Genomic DNA, 5,266 nt, shown 5'->3' with positions numbered 1-5,266 from the left:
CACTCTGCAGTACTGTGGATTTTAACATGGGGCAGCACTGAGTATCTAAACACTCAGCAGTATTGAGGATTTAAAACTGGGCAGCACTGAAATTACAAACACCATAGATTCAAATACTGAGTGGCACAAAGGAATGCTGGTGTTGCTAAACCCACTGAGTTTCTCCAGCAATTTCTGTTTTTGTTTCAGATTTGCAGCATCAACAGTTTTTTGTTTTAATATACGAAGGATTTAAACAGTGAGGGTTCAAACACTGGGCAGCACTGGGGCTGCAAACACTAGAAATGATTATTAATTTTAACAGACCTCTCTGAAGTACTGCTGTAGAAAAATCCCACTCCTGCCCCTTGCTGCGGCATCTTCTGACATACTGGTCAATGGGCTCTCGGGTTTGCTGTCTCTGTGACATGAATTGGAGACCATTAATCCTGAAGTGACTTCTTACTGTTAGCTGGTCTTTGATAACTCCAGAACTTCTCTGGGTCTTTCTGATCGGCCACAGAAAACAACAGACGTTATTCCTGTGAAGGCCCTTCTTGCTGATGGCAAACAAGACTTTCACTATAATGAAATGTGAGGCTGGATGAACACAGCAGGCCCAGCAGCATCTCAGGAGCACAAAAGCTAACGTTTCGGGCCTAGACCCTTCATCAGACTTTCACTATTTTTTTTCTCAAGATCTATTTGATTTGTAAATTAGAGCTACATATATTGTTTGAATTGATGTAATTCAGTAAAGGATAACTTGCAGTTGCATAATAAGCTTCCTGCTATTAGTGACTCAGCATTAAAAATATTGAACCTTTTAATTCAGTGTACATCGAAACAGTGCTAGTGGGCATTAAAAGTGTCCCTTCTTTAAGAACAGATTCAGCAGCTGGTGTTTTGAGAAAGGTTGTTACTTTTTATCAACTGTCAGGAAAGAATGGCATTCTTGGTTTCTAGCTCTGTCAGCACAAAAGGTTGGCTTCAGCAGTTTTTTTTATTGAGTCAGCCTTAACATTTATTTTGCCTCAAAATAACTTAGATTCCAATGAAAAGAAATTAACATTGTCTTGTTTGTTAATGCCCTATCTAAAGATCTGTGTGGCAGTCTGAGCTCACAGAAATGAATGCTGTTTAAAGGTTGACAAAACTGTACTTTTTGTCCAGAGCTGTAGCTTGGTTCGACTTCATTTATAGAATCATACAGCGTGGAAAGAGACCTTTCCAACCAGTCCATGCCGAACATGTTCCCAAACTAAACCAGTCCCACTTGGCTGCATTTGACCCATATCCCTCTAAACCTTTCCTATTCATGTACTAATCCAAATGTCTTTTAATTGTTGAAACTGTTCCTGCATCCACTGCTTCCTCTGGCAGTTCATCGCACACATGAGCCATATTCTATGTAAAAATGTTGCCCCTTGTGTCCTTTTTAGAACTTTCTCCTCGCACCTTAAAAATATGTCCACTGGTTTTGAACTCCCCCCACCCTACAGAAAAGACCCTTGCTATTCACCCTATCTACAGATAGTTCTCTATAATGTAATGGGTGCGTTCTTGTGTGACCTATAGAAAATGACCTTAGAAATTTGCATTGGAGGAAAATCACTAAACCTGTATAGCAGAAAATTCACATCATCCACACAGTGTCTACTATTCATCAATTGCGTTACAGCCCATTTGCATTAACAAAACATGCATTATAGCAGAATTATCTATATATCCTTCATTTGTAAACCTCTGTAAGGCTATCCCTCTAAAGCTATTATGCTCCAATGAAAAAAAGTCCGAACCTATCCAGCCTTTTTTGTTTGTAACTCACATTCTCCATTCCGAGCAACATTGTGGTAAGTCTTTTTTGAACCCTCTCCAGTTTAATAATATCGTTCCTATTGCAATTAGTTTGCCAACGATGTCCCACCAAGGGATTAGAGGGTTTTATAGATGAGTACCACTGCTCATGATGTTGATTCCAGCAGGACATTATCTGATGTGGCTCTTCTTAGTTTGTCTCTAGTAACCTAGGAAACTAGGCAGGAATAGCATGGTATTGAGAGAGTCAACAGATGTTTACTACACCGCATTTATTTCTACAAACATTACATTTAAAGGAACACCAGTGTCTGGGGAAAAGGCAGGAAAGTGGACACATGGAATGTGGGATCAGCCATGATCCTATTGAATGGCAGAGTGGGCTGAATGGCCTACTTCTATTCCTGTTTTTGATGGTCTTGTGGACTTACATTAAGCTATTTGGTTGTGCTTCCATCATATTTCAAGTGATCCCAAGTAAGATGGTCTCTGTGAACTGTTAGCCCTGGGTCACATGACATATTACAATGATAACACCATGAGGGACATTGCATGCTGACTGTGAGACATAATATTACAGTCATGGCTCAAAACACTCATCGCAGTTCAGAACTCCATTTTAGGGGAGGTGATGCCTGGTGGTGTTACAGTTTGACTATTAACCCAAAGACCCAGGTAATATTCTGGGGGACGCAGGCTTAAATCCTGCATGGTAGATGGTAGAATTTGAATTCAATAAAAATTTGGAATGAAGAGTCCAGTGATAACCACGAAAGCATTGTCAATTGTCAGGGAAAAAAAAACCCATCTGGTTCACTGATGTCTTTTAGGGAAGGAACAGCTGCCCTTACCTGGTATGACCTACATGTGATTCCAGACCCACGACAATGTGGTTGACACTAAACTGCCTTCTGGACAATAAATACTGGCCCAGCCAGTGATGCCCAGATCCTATGAATTTTTAAAATATTACTGCGAGAAACACCGCAATACTCTCAGCTTTATCCCAGAAATACAGGGGAGGCAATGGCCTAGTGGTGTTATCATTGGACTGTTAATCCAGAGACCCCGATAATGCTCTGGGGATCTGGGTTCGAATCCCGCAATGGCAGATGGTGGTATTTGAATTCAATAAATATCTGGAATTCACAATCTGATGATGACCGTGAATCCATTGTTGATTGTCGGAAAAACCCATCAGGTTCACTAACATTCTTTAGGGAAGGAAACTGTCATCCTTACCTGGCCTGGCCTGGTCCACATGTGACACCAGACCCACAGCAATGTGGTTGACTCTTAACTGCCCTCTCGGCAGGTTGGGATGGGCAATAGATGCTGCCTGGCCAGCGACTCCTTCATCCCATGAATGACTGCAGGGAGCTGACACAGCTGTCAATACAGTGGGCAGAAACAAAAAGCTTTCAGATATATAGCAATTTCATGACCATCGGAGGTCCCAGCGAGTTCAGCACTCAGTGGAATATTTTTTGAAGTGTTGTCATTCTAATAATGTAGCCAAGTTGCACACAGCAAGCTCGCACACAGCAATGTGTTGAGACCAACCAGTTTTTGTGATATTAATTGAGTGATAAATATTGGTGAGGACACTGGAGATAACTCCCCTGCTATTCTGTAGAATAGCCCCTTGGGATTGTGGCTGAGTACCTGAAAAGTCAAATGAGGCCTCTGTTTAATCTCTCTTCCGAAATATAGTGCAGTGCTTCCTGAGTCTGTTTTTGCGCTCAAGTCCTAAATTCACCACCTTTCAACTCAGGAGGTGAGATAGCCTCTCCTTTTTTGAGACAGTCCTTGGGATTGGAGATGACTTTCTTCCACTCCAGTATGGTGGGTCCTGAGATGACTAAGTGGGTTAATCTACAAATCCCACAGGCGCTGTAGCTGAGCTGAACAATACATGAAGCAAATTTCAGCAAATCTGGGAGGAAAGGTGATGCTTTCAGTCCAGCACAGAAAGTTAGCAGGAGTAGCAAAGGCATTAGAACAGGTCCAGTGGGAGATGTTCTAAAAAAAAGCACGCACTGCAGAACCCATAAATAATGAGTTAATGTGGAAACAAATTAAATTGTTGATTTGGTTCCCCATCGCGAGATAGATATAGTTCTCAAATTTTCAAATGACATCAAATTGAGTGTTTACTTTTGTGTTTCATTTATTTATTCATTCCAAAAGGGTTCAAAATGAAACAACTCCTAATTAGTTAAAAACTGTTGATCATAATGGCCGGTAAAGCAGCTGCTTAAGACTTACTTTATTCAACTTTGTGTCTTTTTTTACACTGTTTAACTTTGCCTTCTGTCCATAAGTAGAATAATTTAATTTTCAAATATTCTGAGCTGTTGTTTCCAAACTCCATATTTTGATGGCATTGGTTTAAAGTGATATGCACCAAACTCTCAAATTCAAACCAGGATGACAATCACATGCAAACCTGGGAGGTCTTTGTGACGTTATGCGCAGACATATGTAAGAAAGAAAGGACTGGTGTGATTAATACAGAGTGGACTGCAACAAGTTTAAAAAAATATATACTGCAGTGGTGGATCGGCCACTGTTGATAAAGTTCAGTTCAAGATGGTACAGTTTGGGAGGAAGCATAAGGAAGCCACAAATAAAGATATTAAATGGGATACAGGAGCAAATTGATTTGGGGAAGCAGACACATAAAGAATTAAAAGTCACTCTGTTGGTTAATAAGGCCATTTAAATCCACAGTTTTTTGTTTTCCAAATAGAATTAATTGTTTTTCTTTGTAAATATGTTTACGGCATTGCAACTACCAACCTCTATGAATCAGTATTTATTTTGCTCCCAGTCAAACTTACAAAAAATAAAAACAGACTTGTTAACAACAGGAGTAGACCATTCAGCCCCTCAATTCAACTTTCGGCTGATCTGATTGTGCTGTTATCCCTCGTTTTCTGACTACCGTTAATGCCCTTCAAGTCCCTTGTTAGTCAAGAATCTTTCTATATCCACCTTAAAATTATCCAATATCCCCGCATCCAGTATTCCTCAGAACAGAATTCCACAGACCTGTGACCCTCCCAGAGGAAAAAAAAATCCAATCCCTACTTTAAATTATTCATTTATTTATTTTACACTTTGTCCCCTAGTTCTGGGAAAACTTCCTTTTAGCATCTTCCCTGTCAAGTCCTCTCAGGATCAAATGATTCAATGACATTACCTTTCATCCTTCTAAACTCCAGTGGATTCAAGCCCCAACCTGTCCAGCCTTTCCTCATCAGGTAAATCCCTCATCCCAGAAAGCAATTGACTGAACCTTCTATTCGCTTCTAATGCAAATACCTCAGTTCTTAATTAAGGCACCAGATTTATGCATTGCTGAAAATGTAATCATGCCAATGCCCTGCATGACAGTGGAAAACTTCTCTATTTTAATTTTTCTTGCAACAAACAACACCATTTCATTTGGCTTCGTAATCACGTG

At 40.2% G+C, this 5,266-nt stretch overlaps 1 protein-coding gene across 2 annotated transcripts in view; it reads left to right on the top strand.

Moving 5' to 3' along the window:
- The window catches only part of uts2r2 (urotensin-2 receptor 2), a 132,796-nt gene that overhangs the window by 672 nt on the left and 126,858 nt on the right, over positions 1 to 5,266 (top strand). The gene's annotated exons all lie outside the window — the stretch shown is intronic.

Source organism: Stegostoma tigrinum, chromosome 22 (assembly GCF_030684315.1).
Source record: "Stegostoma tigrinum isolate sSteTig4 chromosome 22, sSteTig4.hap1, whole genome shotgun sequence".
Lineage (NCBI taxonomy): Eukaryota > Metazoa > Chordata > Chondrichthyes > Orectolobiformes > Stegostomatidae > Stegostoma > Stegostoma tigrinum.
Note: the sequence above shows the minus strand (reverse complement) of the source record. Positions and strands in the feature narration are given on the sequence as shown.